Source organism: Dipteris shenzhenensis, unplaced genomic scaffold, assembly GCF_047967505.1.
Source record: "Dipteris shenzhenensis isolate YYH24624 ecotype China unplaced genomic scaffold, Dip_SZ_1.0 scaf0247, whole genome shotgun sequence".
Taxonomy (NCBI): domain Eukaryota; kingdom Viridiplantae; phylum Streptophyta; class Polypodiopsida; order Gleicheniales; family Dipteridaceae; genus Dipteris; species Dipteris shenzhenensis.
In genome coordinates, this window is record NW_028239553.1 from 15,794 (window position 1) to 32,766 (window position 16,973).

At 45.9% G+C, this 16,973-nt stretch overlaps 3 non-coding genes across 3 annotated transcripts; 1 reads left to right on the forward strand and 2 right to left on the reverse strand.

The window, feature by feature from the left end:
• Nucleotides 1-2,416: 2,416 nt before the first annotated feature.
• Nucleotides 2,417-2,489, reverse strand: TRNAF-GAA (transfer RNA phenylalanine (anticodon GAA)). The gene has a single exon. It is a non-coding gene; the product is annotated as a tRNA-Phe (tRNA).
• Nucleotides 2,490-5,081: 2,592 nt separating this feature from the next.
• Nucleotides 5,082-5,168, reverse strand: TRNAS-GGA (transfer RNA serine (anticodon GGA)). Its single transcript has one exon. It is a non-coding gene; the product is annotated as a tRNA-Ser (tRNA).
• Nucleotides 5,169-12,986: 7,818 nt separating this feature from the next.
• Nucleotides 12,987-13,060, forward strand: TRNAM-CAU (transfer RNA methionine (anticodon CAU)). Its single transcript has one exon. It is a non-coding gene; the product is annotated as a tRNA-Met (tRNA).
• Nucleotides 13,061-16,973: the final 3,913 nt, after the last annotated feature.

Sequence of the window (16,973 nt, forward strand, 5' to 3'; positions counted from 1 at the left end):
CTAAATTGACGGATTGCTTTCCATAATAGATAATCCGTATAAATCAATCTTATGCATCGATTCGGTAGGGAGGTACATACCATACCCCACTACCTACTTAGTAGAATATAGTCCCCATCCGGTTCTTCCGGCAATTTGACTCATCTCACGGATTCCAGCCAAGAGCTCATTTCCGGATGGGGAGTCCCGTTTCTAATAATCTTCTCGCAAGTCCATTTGGTATCCAGCATCTTCCGAGGACTGGATCGGAGGGACGATTGGCTCATCACTGGGGGGGTGTACATCCCGATTCCATTCTGGGATGAGATGTCCGTGAGCCACGTCTGGCATCTCATCCCCGATCGAACGATCGAGGAGTCAGCAACCCCCCCCCCCTTCACTTATCATAAAGATGTTACACCCACACGGTGGGGTGAGAAGATAAATACCGAAGCAGGAGGAGTATGTAAATGTTTTTGCTTCCTAAACACGATTCCTTCCGGATCCTCCTACTAGTATCCATCCTTATTCCCTATACAGCCTTTTCGGTTTCCAGATCCGTCGCACCCATCCGCGAGGGGCCTGAAAAACTAACAAGCTATGAATCAGGTATGGAACCAAAGGGAGGGGCTTGGATCCAATTCCAGATCCGTTATTATATGTTTGCCCCGGTATTCGTTATTCCCGACGTCGAGACGGTCTCTCCCTATCCCCGGGCTATGAGTTTCAGGGAATTGGGTCTATTTGCTTTTACTGAAGTGTCTATCCCCATATCCATATTAATTGTCGGTTCGATTTATGCATGGTGAAAAGGAGCATTGGAATGGTCCTAATTTCTAACTATTCGGGTAAGAGGAACGGAGTCGACTCCCGTGGGGGGAATCCACTAATTAACTCCGTGGAGTCCTTCTCCCCCGATCAAGACACATCAAACTCGATTATTTTGACTAACTTGAATGATCTCTCCAATTGGTCTCGACTTTCCAGTTTGTGGCCACTCCTTTACGGTACTAGCTGCTGCTCCATTGAATTCGCCTCATTAATTGGTTCACGCTTCGACTTCGACCGGTACGGTCTAGTACCAAGATCCAGCCCCAGACAAGCTGATCCCATAATAACGGCGGGTACTATCACCATGAAGATGGCTCCGTCTCTAGTGAGACTCTATGAACAAATGCCCGAACCAAAGTATGTAATTGCTATGGGGGCATGTACCATTACGGGAGGCATGTTTAGTACGGATTCTTACAGCACCGTTCGCGGAGTGGATAAATTGATTCCTGTGGACATTTATTTGCCGGGTCGTCCGCCCAAGCCCGAAGCTATTATTGATGCTGTGACAAAACCCCGCAAAAGAATTGCTCAGGAAAACTATAGGGATCGAACTTCTTGTCGAACCCGGAAGAGATATTTTAGTCTGAATCACCGACTTTTTTTCGTACCCAATACCTATACCGGTGAATACAATCAACGAATCGCAAATCAGTCTTCGAAATCCCTATCAAATATCCTCTCGAAGGGATTGAGTGGATTCGAAAGTATGCATGAAGAATCCGTATCAGAGGCGGGCGGGTGAAGATATTCCACAGAGATATAGAACGTTAGCTAATATGAGTATTATCAATAACAACGGCGATTCCAACATCGAGATGCGGGGTCGATTACCCGCTTGGTCGACTAGACATAGTTTAGCCCACAGACCTTTAGGTTCTGATTACCGGGGTGTCGAGATCCCACAGGTCAAAGCAGGGGATTGGCCTTCTATAGCTGTTGCTTCATATGCGTGCGGTTTCAATTATCCCCGTTCCCAATGTGCCTATGATGCAGCACCAGGAGGATCCCTAGCTAGTGTGTATCATCTGACGGAGGTGCGAGACGATGCAGATCAACCTGAAGAAGTATGTACAAAAGTCTTCGTTCCGAGAAAAGACCCCAGGATTCCATCCGTTTGTTGGGTTTGGAAAAGTTCCAATTTCCAGGAACGGGAATCCTATGATATGTTAGGAATCACTTATGAGAGTCATCCGCACCTACAACGTATCTTAATGCCTGGGAGCCGGCTGGGATGGCCTTTACGTAAGGATTATGTCGTACCCGACTTTTATGAGCTACAGGATGCTTATCGAATTGGGACGGAGGCAAAATTGAAAGCCATCCTCCCACTAGCCAATTCTGTATCATTCTATTTAATCTTGTGCGGCAGGTGAGGCTGGTCTACCTTATTTGAGACACTTGTTTCTCGTACGATCAATCGCATCCACGTATCTGCATCGAAATCCGCACCTACATATGCACGTTCAAGCGTATGTAGGTGTGGGTATAGATACATACCCCGACCAGTAGACCAATAAGCAATCCATATTTTTTTTTTGGATTCTCCTATTTCCAAGTGCGGTTTTCGCCCGCAGCCATCAGATCAAATTATTTCCCATCGGTATGCCAGGAACCAGACTTGAACTGGTGACACGAGGATTTTCAGTCCTCTGCTCTACCTACTGAGCTATCCCGGCCAGTGATTCCGCGATAATCCCAAACAAATATCCCAGCGTGGATTGATTCTTTCCCTTACCTATCCGTCCAATCGAAGTAACTATCCTCACGAATCCATTTTTTTTTTTATACCTTGCAGGCGAACCATTCAGACAATCCATTGGATTTGCCGAATGGTTCAGTCGCAAACCACTCAAAAATATTCTCGAGCTGGGGACGAGACATCAATCCGATTCGATTGAGCTATGAATCGGGAGCATGGATCCCCTCTCGTTTAGGTGGAGGAAATCAATACGTATTCGGGAGATGTATCTCGATACCCTTCGTCCGCTTGATGGGTCGAAGAATCCCATCCACCAGAATAGACGGGGAGGGATTTCTCTGTTTCATGGGGTAGATGCTTCCCACAACTCCTACGCAATTTGGATAATATGTTTCATCCCGTTCTACTGGGGATGTAGGGACTCGAACCCTCACGGTCCTACAAAGACCAACGGATTTTCTTTCTACCACAATTTGCATTGCTGTTTCCATCAACGGCGTAGAGTTGGACTCCATCTCTATCCGCGAAGGTCTGTTACTAATGGTTATTCATCGAACCATATTCATCCGAATACGGAGTATACATACACAAAGAGGAAATCAGGAGAAGATGGGATTCGGGGATAATCGAGTAGATCCCACCAATACCCGAGATTCTCGAGATTTTGATACAATCCTCGGTGCGGATGTTGAGTATGCACTGGGAGAGGATCCTCGCCGCTTATAGGATCATTCTAGATTGAATCATCCATGGAAAGAGAACATCTATCCGCTTAATGAATAATAGAAATTAATAGATCGTTCGTCGGAATAGCTTCCGTCGAGTCTCTGCACCTATCTCATCATCCGAATCCTGCTTCTGAAATGAGATTTGGCTCAGGATCGCCTACTAAATAATCCTAGGTTTCCCTGAATTTGAAAGCTATCACTCGGTGTGTTTCCATACCTAGGCTCAATCCAATCGAGTCCGCAGCGTCTACCATTCCGCCATACCCCCCCCCCCCTTGAGTCCCAAACCGAAGCAATGGATCTGCAATTGCATCAAATCCTTTTGCATGCCATCCGAGTTTGCATGTTCCATGCCATTTGTTCCAGAGATATTTCACGAGTCTCTTGATTCCGGTCAAGCGGAAATTATATACCCCGTCCCGATTCCCGAATTCTCAACCTCTTCCCTTTTCTGTTTCTATTCCCAATTTCCTCCAGAAAGGGACTCCACCGATCCCAGAGAATATATATCTGCGAGACCATACCCTGCTTCTCCGTATTCGCGTACCCATAAGAATTATACACGGGTGGGGTAATTAAATCAATACGATACGGTAGGAGATGGAATTATCGACTCATCTAACCCATCTCTGTGGTTGAATAACCCTTGCGGCTGACTGCGCCGTGGGCGCAACCACCATTGTCGCTTTAGGAGGGTTCTATTCCATCCCATGGGGTTCAAAAGAACCAGGAAAGCTTGGTTTGGATTCGGAAGTACCACATTCACAAGGCAGAGGTTATCGGTTCGATTCCGGCAGAATATTGCCCAGTATCAGTCGATGCACCAATACCGTGTCTCCCTTCGGCTTTGTCCCCCGCGTCGAAGCCTCCATTTCCAATAGAGTCGATGGGAATTCGAGTATTTGTTCGTCTACATTCATATGTTATGATTATTACAAATACCAAATGTTCAACAAAATTGGGTGACACTTATAAATAGTACCAGTACTTCGATTACGGAGAGGTCCATTCCGGGTCTTACCATGCTTACAAAGAAGGAGTTTTTATGTCTCGTTATCGAGGACCCCGTCTGAAAATAATACGTCGTCTCAAGGATCTACCCGGGCTTACAAATAAAACATCAAATCCGAGAGAAGCACGAATTGCTATTGATTAATCTGCTTCGAGAAAGGTATCTCAATTTTGCGTGCGTCTGGAAGCCAAACAGAGATTACGTTTCAATTATGGATCAACGGAACGACAATTGCCTAGATACGTTCGTATTGCTAGAAGAGCCAAGGGTTCAACAGGTCAAGTACCATTACAGCTACTCGAAATGCGTCCAGATAATATTGTTTCTCGTCCAGGTATGGCTCCTACTATTCCTGCAGCTAGGCAATTAGTTAATCATAGACACATTCTAGTGAACGATCGTATAGTCGATATACCGAGTTACCGTCGCAAACCAAAAGATACTATTATTGTGAGAAATCGACCGGGTTCTCGCAATGGACCAAATAGAGAGATGGAATTTTCTCGGGGAGACAAAATACCTGATCATTCAACTTTTTCCTCGTCGGGAGACAGTAGACCCACAGGATTAGTGAATGGAATCGCAAATCGGGAGTCCACTGGGTTGGATATAAATGAATTGCTCGTCGTTGAGTATTACTCCCGCAAAGCCTAACCCCAAGTAATTATCTAATAGTCTGGGATTCCTCATTCTGAAATTCGGATACCCCCCCCCCCGGGGGGGGGGATTCTTGGAATTATTATTTGAAATCGGGAGTACTAACTGGAAGCATTCAAAGGATTAGCAATTCTTTGGGGTGCCGGAACAGAGTCAATGACGGAATGCAAAGGGGAAAGGGGGGGATTCGAACCCCCGGTAAACAAGAGTCTACATAGCATTTCCAATGCTACACCTTAAACCACTCAGTCACCTTTCCTGCAACTTTGTACTATTTACACATCTTACCAATCTAAGAAACCGGATAGCAACTCAATCCTCGATGATAGACGGGAAAAAGTGATTCCTGGAAGTGAGTGCAAGCCTCATCAGTTATTAAGAAATGAGATTAATTCCCGGAATTGAGGTAGGGGAGGTGACCCCATCCCTGGGATAGATTTTTAGTTGTTCCGAGTCGATTTCATAATGAGAGATTTTCAATTAGGTGATGCAGATCCCATCAAAAGCAATCACTCCATTAGTAATTATTCATGGATGCTGCGAGACTATATACCCCCATTCACACACGACTCTCATTCGGTGCGGAATTAGTTACTCCACCCTCCCAGTCGATTGAGGGGGAGGGACATAGATACCAGACGGATGCACCTCTTCCCCTTGTATTGCAAAAGAGATCTGTTCTTCCGGCATCCTGATTAACTCAATAATAAGTGGAACGAAGAGGAATTCCAATTACGCCTAGATCCCAGAGAAATGACAATTCTATTGATAGAACTCCCACGATTCTGGCGGATATCTTGTTACAAATCATACCGACTACTGATAGGGAGAAGAGAGCTTTTACTTATTATAGAGATGGTGCGATTTGGGGAGGGAAAATCGATTAACCTTAATTCCTAATTAATTGGGGGATTCAAATTCCGATAGACCCGCGTTTGGTGAAGGTATGTTTCGAACGGGAAACAAGTCCTTCTGTCGTGTATCCTCGATTGATGCAGCCTCAAATGCTCCAGTTTCGATCTCCGGCGAATCGTAGTAGTAAGCAAAAGGTGAAACCTACGGACCGACCTATTTGTAGGACTCCGTGGGTAGGCATAGGGGAGAGGCACTACGTGGAGGAATCGACAACGCAAAAGCTTCGTTACGGTTGGGTTCAGCCGCGCGTCGTGTTTCTATGACGAATACCAATAATGATTGGGACAACGAACATCCATCCCGTTCGTATTTTGGATACCCCTAGAATCATCGGAGATTGTCGAAGTAGCTGATCCCCATGAAACTCGAAGCGTTGGGAACAGAGAAATTGTCATTAGTCTCTTGGTGTCGACGTGTCGGAGTGGCACAACCATGTTAACAAGAGATTTTTGGCAGAAGGGATGGCTAGTCCAGTAGTTTCACAGACACTAGCCCCCGTTCATCCATAGGTTTAGAGTAGGAATTGCTAGACTATTCCAAATACTAGTCTCTCTCCATGCATCATGCAGGAGGAGCCGTATGAGGTGAGAATCTCAAGTACGGTTTTGAAGCGGAGCTCATTCACGCTGAGTGAGCGACCCTGACGAATGTCGGCCCAATCCGAAGGAGAATATGCAGAAGCTTCATAAAATTACTACAAAGCTATGCGTTTGGAGATTGATCCTCATGATCGGAGTTACATACCCCATAATATAGGTTTGATTCATACTAGCAATGGAGAACATGCAAAGGCTTTGGAATACTATTTTCAAGCATTGGAACGGAATCCTTTTCCACCACAGGCTCTTAATAATATGGCTGTGATCCGTCATTACGTGCGATTACCCATACTATAGGATCCCTTGATTCGAAACCACTCGATGTAGGAGGCTTTCCACAAGCATACTCCCATAAGGAGTTCTCCTGAGCTGTGGAATTTGGTGTCCCCCGTAGTAACTCAGGTCCGGGGGAAGAACGGAAGCCTGTGAATCCCATGGATAATCGGGTGAATTGAGGGAGAAAGCACCGCAAAGATTCGTCATCGAAAATCTGGGTCGATACGATGAGATTTGCTCACTCGGGGGGTTCTACAATCGATTCCTGTAATAGAATCGATTTGGAAAGGAATATCGAGCTATGGTGTAGTATCAAATCCCAAAGGAAACATTTCAGCGGATCTATTTTTAGAAGTAGGGGAATTAGTTCCGGGGGAGATTATTACCCTCCTCCACGAATTAGGAGTATGGAAAAGATTCTATCTCGCATCGATAGGATTGGAAACCATTCCCAGTAACTACTCTTGATTCTTCTCTAGACTAACGGGGGAGGGGGCCAAGTAAATCTCTCTTCTCTTGGATCAGATAGAGAATAAGCTACTGAGTAGTCATTCGAGCCGCATGAGGTAGGAAACTCTCAAGTCCGGTTCTGAGGGAGGATATCTCGAAGGGATCTATCCATCCCGACCGGGGGGAGCAGGCCATTCAACAGGGAGACCCGGAGGCTTCGGAATCTTGGTTTGATCAAGCCGCTGAGTGTCGGAAACAAGCAATAGCACTTCCTCCAAGCAATTATATCGAAGCACAAAATTGGTTGAGGATTACGAAACGTTCCAGGTGATGAGAGAGGGGGGTGACGCCGGGGTAGCAGTGATATGGGGACCAGACAATTGAAAGAAATTCCTTTACATTTTCTACCCCCCCCCCCCCCCTGGGATACCAGGAAGGAGAAGACTTCTCCTCCTACCGATTGCCATCTGGTAATATGTAACCCCCCCCCTACTGAAACGTATAAGAATCTCTCTATACAAGGTCCATAAAGCACTAATAAGTTGTGTAATAATAAGATTAAATGCCTGCCTCGGATAACTCTTCTATTACAGCTGTTCCAGTTCCAAACTCAGGGAGAAGAATACCTTACATACGAATTCCATCTCTTAGAAGTTTCGTATCCCCCGCTGGTAGGTCGTTGCTATCCCCTGTCCGAAGAGAGGAGAATCTCGATGACTATTCGTTCACCGGAACCAGAAGTCAAGATTATGGTGGAAAAGGATCCCGTGAGAACTTCTTTCGAAAAATGGGCTCAACCTGGACATTTCTCGAGAACTTTAGCTAAGGGTCCCAGTAGTACCACTTGGATTTGGAATCTACATGCTGATGCTCATGATTCTGATAGTCACACAAATGATTCAGAAGATATATCCCGTAAAACATTCAGCGCCCATTTTGGTCAATTAGCTATTATTCTTATCTGGCTGAGTGGTATGTATTTTCACGGGGCTCGCTTCTCTAATTACGAGGCGTGGCTAAGTGATCCCACTCATGTTAAGCCTAGCGCCCAGGTAGTTTGGCCAATAGTTGGTCAAGAGATACTTAATGGAGATGTAGGTGGGGGATTCCAGGGAATACAGATAACGTCCGGATTTTTTCAAATATGGCGGTCTTCTGGAATAACTAGTGAGTTACAACTCTATTGCACCGCTATCGGTGCCTTAATCTTTGCAGGATTGATGTTCTTCGCTGGTTGGTTCCACTATCACAAGGCTGCTCCAAAATTGGCTTGGTTCCAGGACGTGGAATCCATGTTGAACCACCACCTAGCAGGCCTCTTGGGATTGGGTTCCTTGGCGTGGGCGGGACACCAGGTACACGTCTCGCTACCCATTAACCAACTATTAGACGCGGGAATCGATCCTAAGGAGATACCTCTTCCTCATGAATCCATTTTGAATCGTGACCTTTTGGCTCAGATGTATCCCAGTTTCGCAAAGGGATTAACTCCATTCTTTACCCTCGACTGGTTACAATACTCAGATTTCTTAACCTTCCGTGGGGGATTGAATCCAGCCACAGGGGGATTGTGGTTGACCGATACTGCGCATCACCATCTAGCTATTGCAGTTCTTTTCCTGATAGCTGGTCACATGTATCGAACCAATTGGGGTATCGGGCATAGTACGAAAGAGATTCTGGAAGCTCATAAAGGTCCCTTCACGGGTGAGGGTCACAAGGGTCTTTACGAGATCCTAACTACTTCATGGCATGCTCAATTAGCTATTAATCTTGCTATGTTGGGTTCCCTAACAATTGTAGTGGCCCATCATATGTATGCTATGCCTCCCTATCCATACCTAGCTACTGATTATGCTACGCAGCCATCCCTGTTTACGCATCACATGTGGATTGGTGGTTTCCTAGTGGTAGGCGCGGCGGCACACGCAGCTATTTTTATGGTGAGAGATTATGATCCGACTACTCAATACAACAACCTATTGGATCGTGTCATTCGGCATCGTGATGCAATAATTTCACATCTTAACCGGGTATGCATTTTTCTAGGTTTCCATAGTTTCGGATTGTATATTCATAACGATACTACGAGTGCGTTGGGACGTCCCCAAGATACGTTTTCAGATACTGCTATTTAATTACAACCCATATTTGCTCAGTGGGTCCAAAACATTCATGCTTCTGCTCCTGACTTAACGGCACCTAATGCAACAGCAGGTACCAGTTTGACCTGGGGGGGTGGAGACTTAGTAGCAGTAGGTGGTAAAGTTGCTTTGTCACCAATCCCATTAGGTACTGCCGATTTTTTGGTGCATCACATCCATGCCTTTACGATTCATGTTACTGTATTAATATCACCAAAAGGTGTCCCGTTTGCGAGGAGCTCCCGCCTAATACCCGACAAAGCGAATCTTGGTTTTCGTTTCCCTCGTGATGGCCCCGGTAGAGGAGGTACCTGCCAGGTATCTGCTTGGGATCATGTCTTCTCAGGTTTGTTCTGGATGTATAATTCCATCTCAGTAGTTATATTTCATTTCAGTTGGAAGATGCAATCTGACGTACGGGGTAGTATAAGTGACCAGGGAGTAGTGAGCCATATCACTGGAGGAAACTTCGCGCAGAGTTCAACAACCATTAATGGATGGCTCCGTGATTTCCTATGGGCACAGGCTTCCCAAGTCATTCAATCGTATGGTTCTTCATTATCCGCATATGGTCTTTTATTCTCGGGTGCTCATTTTGTTTGGGCTTTTAGTCTGACGTTCCTGTTCAGTGGCCGTGGATATCGGCAAGAACTCATCGAATCTACTGTTCGGGCCCATAATAAATTGAAAGTTGCTCCTGCTATCCAGCCCAGGGCTCTGAGTATTGTACAGGGACGTGCCGTAGGGGTGGCTCATTACCTTCTGGGTGGAATCGCCACAACATGGGCATTCTTCCTAGCGAGAATCATTGCAGTAGGATAATGGCTAGGAGGATTCGAAAAGCATTACGGCATCAAGATTTCCAAAGTTCAGCCAGGGTCTATCCCAAGACCCAACTACTCGTCGTATCTGGTTCGGTATAGCCACTGCGCATGACTTCGAGAGTCATGACAATATTACCGAGGAACGTCTCTACCAGAAAATATTTGCTTCCCATTCTGGTCAATTAGCTATAATTCTTCTCTGGACTTCTGGGAATCTATTCCATGTAGCTTGGCAGGGTAACTTCGAGGCATGGGTGCAAAACCCATTACAGGTAAGACCAATCGCTCATGCCATTCGGGATCCTCATTTTGGTCAACCAGCCGTCGAGGCTTATACCCGAGGGGGAGCTCCGGGTCCGGTTAATATTGCTTATCCTGGTGTTTATCAGTGGCGGTACACTATCGGTTTACGCGACAATCAAGATCTATATACCGGAGCTATCTCCTTACTAGCTGTTTCCGCCTTGTTCCTGGTAGCGGGTTGGTTGCATCTACAACCCAAATGGAAACCGGGTATTTCTTGGTTCAAAAATGCTGAATCTCGTCTCAATCATCACTTATCAGGACTCTTCGGAATAAGCTCTCTAGCTTGGACAGGCCACCTGATTCACGTCGCTATTCCTGAATCTAGAGGCGAACATGTGAGATGGGGTAATTTACTAACTGCACTACCACACCCCCAAGGTTTGGGACCATTCTTTTCGGGTCAATGGAGTGTTTATGCACAAAGTCCCGACTCCGCTAATCACTCGTTCAATAGTGCTCAGGGAGCAGGAACTGCCATTTCAACCTTTCCGGGGGGATTTCATCCACAAACTCAGAGTTTGTGGTTAACTGATATCGCTCATCATCATCTGGCAATTGCGGTTGTGTTTATCATTGCCGGCCACATGTACAGGACTAACTACGGCATCGGACATAGTATAAAAGAGATTCTGGAAGCTCATATTCCTCCAGGAGGCAGGTTGGGACGTGGACATAGGGGACTCTACGACACAATCAATAACTCCCTACATTTCCAATTAGGACTCGCTTTAGCTGCTTTAGGAGTCATTACTTCCCTAGTGGCACAACATATGTATTCCTTACCCGCTTATGCTTTTATAGCACAGGATTATACGACCCAGGCCGCGCTATACACCCATCACCAGTACATCGCTGGTTTTATTATGACAGGGGCGTTCGCCCACGGAGCCATATTCTTTATACGGGATTATGATCCGGAACAAAATAAGGATAACGTGTTGGCAAGGATGTTGGAGCATAAAGAAGCAATAATAGCCCATTTGAGTCGGGCTAGTTTATTCCTAGGGTTCCATACTTTGGGTCTCTATGTCCATAACGACGTCACGTTAGCCTTTGGAACCCCAGAGAAGCAAATTCTTATTGAACCTGTATTTGCTCAACGGATACAATCCGCTCACGGTAAATCTTTGTATGGTTTCGACGTACTTCTCTCCTCGACAGACAGTCCAGCATTCAATGCTGGTCAGAGCTTGTGGCTACCCGGTTGGTTAGACGCCATTAATAATAATAGCAACTCATTATTCCTAACCATTGGACCCGGGGATTTCTTAGTTCATCATGCTATTGCTCCAGGTCCACATACAACTACACCGATTCTAGTGAAGGGTGCATTAGATGCGCGCGGCTCCAAGCTGATGCCGGATAAGAAAGAATTTGGTTATAGTTTTCCTTGCGACGGTCCAGGTAGAGGTGGTACCTGTGACATCTCGGCCTGGGATGCATTTTATCTGGCAGTTTTCCGGATGTCGAATACAATTGGATGGGTCACCTTTTACTGGCACCGGAAGCATATTACCCTGTGGCAGGGAAATGTAGCTCAATTCAATGAATCCTCTACTTACTTGATGGGATGGTTGAGGGATTATCTACGGCTGAATTCTTCACAACTCATTAACGGTTACAATCCTTTCGGTATGAACAGTTTATCCGTCTGGGCATGGATGTTTTCGTTTGGACATCTCGTTCGGGCTACTGGATTCACGTTTCCCATCTCCTGGCGCGGTTATTGGCAAGAACTTATTGAAACTCTGGCTCGGGCTCATGAACGCACACCTTTGGCCAATCTGATTCGCTGGAAAGACAAACCAGTCGCTCTTTCTATCGTTCAAGCACGATTAGTGGGACTAGCCCACTTCTCCGTAGGTTATATATTTACCTATGCAGCTTTCTCAATAGCATCCACATCGGGTAAATTTGGGTAGCTCTGTGTTTCGCCTCAATAAAAGCTAAAAGCATGTATCGCATTGGGCTTACCTTTGGCATTCGAGCCAGTGGTAAGCCCAACTTATCCACGATTAAAATCTGTCTCTGATGGATAGATAGCACGGATGGGTGGCAAATCATAGCACTTCAATTGGACTCTATCCCAAATTCCATCCATTCTATAATAACATTCCAATATCGCCGACTAGGAAATTACGGCAAAGAGGAGTCTCATTGAGAAAGAGAAGAAGAAACAAAAACTGGTGAGGAAATATTATCTCATACGTCAATCCCTGAAACAGAGAATGAGGGGGGGTTTATCAATACAAGAAAAATTAGAGGTTTCTGAGGCGTTCCAATCTCCACCACGTAACAGTGCACCCACCCGTCTTCGTAACCGATGCTCCCTAACCGGACGCCCCAGATCCAATTATCGAGACTTTGGTTCATCCAGACACGTACCACGCGAAATGGCACACGCTTGTTTGCTGCCTGGAGTAATAAAATCGAGTTGGTAGATAAATATTGGTTTTCCCACACGAATTGTTGGAGAATCGATCTCCATAAATTCACAAGATTCCCTCGTGTTCAATGTAATTATTTGAAGACTGTATAATAATTACAGCGAGGGAATCAACCACGCGGGGTAGAGCAGCTTGGTAGCTCGCAAGGCTCATAACCTTGAGGTCACGGGTTCGAATCCCGTCTCCGCAAACGAAAATTAACTTGGTGATAGGGTGATAAAGCAATAGGTGATAGGGGGATAAAGCAATAGTCCACCCTGTTCCCGTATTTTTATTCCAACTATTTGACCACGTACCGGCGGGTATTCATCCACAACATAAACCGGATAATCCCAAATTTTCCCCCCTCATTCTCCTTTTTCTCCTTCCCAGGTGAATCTCCCGATTCTCTATCGGGATCCATTCAATCGGGTAAGTAGGGGGTGGAAAGGAGGACTCAACCATTTCCGCTAGTTCCAGAGACCTTACCCCACCTAGTTTTAGTATCAGCAGTTTTTAATCCCCCCCCCCTGGTAAGATTGAGAGAATAGTGACAGGATAATGATTTGAGAAACGGGAAACAGAATAGTTCTGTTTCCGACATACTGTGTTTCATACACCTCATCAATGTCATCATCGGTAAGCCCTTTTAACTCAGTGGTAGAGTACCGCCATGGTAAGGCGTAAGTCATCGGTTCAAATCCGATAAAGGGCTCGTGAGATTTCACTCGACTTGTCTCTTTCTCTCGGCACAGACACTCGTAATCCTTCCTTACATTGTAGAGTACCACATATGTTTCTACCAATTCAGAAAATTAGTGATCACGTCGAAATGATCCTTCGCCCGAATAGGCGACGAATATGACGAGGCCCCCCCCCCCCCCCAGATGCCTATCGAATCAGATTATCCTGATTATCCACTTTCACTGCTCGGGGGACTCCCGGTAAGATTCGCAACAAATATCCACATATATCTATCTATATAGCGGGATCCATATGTGGGTGGGGAAATCAACGAAGAATCAGCGAATCGCTACGTAATAAAGCTGTTCGGAATGTTCCCCCCCGTCTTGAATCTCAGAATTATTGCTACCCGTAATATAAGAAATTTAGGTAGATGTAATTCATGATGTGGAAGATCATTCAGTTACCCCTGATACAGGAATCCAATGAGAATTCTGACTATCGATACATCTCTCCGCAGGGGGAGATATTCCAATGAATTCTCGTATGAAAAGATTTCAGCTAACTCCCAGCTACGGGTTTCTCTCGTATCATTCCGATCCATCTCCCGCTTCTTAACCAGGAGGTAAGACGGACTATATGGTTCTCATTTAATCTATCGAGACGGGAGTTTGTTTCTCTCGTCCGACATCAAGGAAAAGTGGCCTCCCCCCACCCCCCCCCACCCACCCGCCATTAATCACCCGAATGATTCGGGAGCGAAAAGCTTCCGAATGGTATTGAGTATTGGTAGAATAAATATCAGGAAGTGTCTCTTCCATCGTGAAATAGACGAGTAAAGTGAAGATACGGATCATAAATATCTGTATGTACGCGTGTCCTACTCAATTCACCAAATAGATAGATTGCTGAAAATTGGTGCTTCTCCCACTCCTTCCTGTACTTCTCCAGTGGGCAGGACATGCGGGAGGAAACACCAGCACCACATAAAGAGATCCAATAGATGCCGTTGATTGTTCAATTGGAAGGAATCTAGCTGGGATAAAGTTCCGGATCAGGATTCATCGACGTAGCGAACGGGTTGATGGAGTCTCGGAAGAAGAGAAAGGGTTACCCACTTTCTGAAGAATCACGAAATCAATTTCGTTGTATCGGTACTCTATCCATATCCATCCGCTTGGGGGAACGAGACGGAGTAGAAAAGTACCCTCGACGGGACCTAGGAATATTGTTACCATGCCAGAGAGATTCCGACAAATTCTTATTCAGAAGGGGCAGTGATATGGTAGTTTCATTTCCTACACCACGACCCTATCATGTCATGAAATAGAAGGGCACCCAAAATGGTTGGAAGAGTTGAATAGGAGAATAACTATGACCATCGCCATTGGAAAATCCTCCAAGGAATCGAAAGATTTGTTTGATAGTATGGACGATTGGCTACGAAGGGATCGTTTCGTATTTGTAGGTTGGTCCGGTCTATTACTTTTCCCCACCGCTTATTTCTCCCTAGGCGGTTGGTTCACCGGCACAACCTTCGTCACCTCGTGGTATACTCATGGATTAGCTAGTTCCTACTTGGAAGGTTGCAATTTTCTGACTGCCGCAGTTTCCACCCCTGCAAATAGTCTCGCTCATTCCTTGCTTCTACTGTGGGGTCCGGAAGCACAGGGAGACTTCACCCGTTGGTGCCAATTAGGGGGTCTATGGACCTTTGTTGCTCTTCACGGTTCCTTCGCTTTGATAGGTTTCATGTTACGTCAATTCGAACTTGCTAGGTCCGTACAATTACGTCCCCATAATGCAATAGCGTTCTCTGCTCCCATTGCTGTTTCTGTTTCTGTATTCCTAATCTACCCGTTAGGGCAATCCGGTTGGTTTTTTGCACCCAGCTTCGGTGTAGCAGCTATCTCTCGATTCATTCTCTTTTTCCAGGGTTTTCACAACTGGACGTTGAACCCGTTTCATATGATGGGAGTCGCCGGAGTCCTTGGTGCTGCTCTTTCGTGTGCCATTCATGGCGCCACGGTGGAAAACACCTTATTTGAAGACGGTGATGGCGCAAATACATTCCGTGCTTTTAACCCAACTCAATCCGAAGAGACCTATTCAATGGTTACCGCTAATCGTTTCTGGTCCCAAATATTCGGTGTCGCTTTCTCCAACAAACGTTGGTTGCATTTCTTTATGTTATTCGTGCCAGTAACTGGATTATGGATGAGTGCTATCGGAGTAGTTGGTCTCGCTTTGAATTCGCGTGCTTATGACTTCGTTTCCCAAGAAATTCGTGCGGCGGAAGATCCTGAGTTTGAAACTTTCTACACAAAGAACATTCTGTCGAATGAGGGTATTCGTGCCTGGATGGCAGCTCAGGATCAGCCTCATGAAAACCTTGTATTCCCCGAGGAGGTCTTACCCCGTGGAAACGCTCTTTAACGAAACTCTGTCTCTGGGTGGTCGCGATCAGGAAACCACAGGTTTCGCTTGGTGGGCCGGTAACGCTCGACTGATCAATCTGTCTGGTAAATTACTCGGTGCCCATGTAGCTCATGCTGGCTTGATCGTGTTTCGGGCTGGAGCCATGAATTTGTTTGAAGTGGCTCACTTCGTTCCGGAGAAGCCTATGTATGAACAGGGGTTAATTCTACTTCCCCACCTAGCTACCCTAGGTTGGGGAGTGGGTCCCGGTGGGGAAGTCGTCGATACCTTTCCCTATTTTGTTTCTGGAGTCCTTCATTTGATATCTTCCGCGGTTCTAGGGTTCGGGGGTATTTATCACGCTCTCATTGGCCCCGAGACTTCAGAAGAGTCCTTCCCATTTTTCGGCTATATATGGAAGGACAAAAATAAGATGACTACTATATTGGGTATTCATCTAATCTTGTTAGGAGCCGGCGCCTTCCTCCTAGTATTCAAAGCGTTATATTTCGGAGGCTTGTATGACACATGGGCCCCGGGAGGTGGGGATGTACGGAAGATTACGAATCTCACTTTAAGCCCGAGTGTCATATTTGGTTACTTACTCAAATCCCCCTTTGGTGGAGAGGGTTGGATTGTAAGTGTCGATAACCTAGAAGATATTATTGGGGGACATGTCTGGCTGGGATCCATCTGTATCTCCGGGGGGATCTGGCACATATTGACCAAACCATTTGCTTGGGCCCGTCGCGCTTTTGTGTGGTCCGGAGAGGCTTACCCGTCCTATAGCTTAGGAGCACTTGCTATTTTTGGTTTTACTGCTTGTTGTTTCGTTCGGTTCAATAACACGGCATATCCTAGTGAATTCTATGGTCCTACCGGTCCAGAGGCTTCTCAAGCTCAAGCTTTTACTTTTCTTGTCAGGGACCAGCGTCTCGGCGCCAACATAGGTTCCGCTCAAGGACCTACTGGTTTGGGTAAATACCTGATGCGTTCCCCCACGGGAGAAATCATATTTGGAG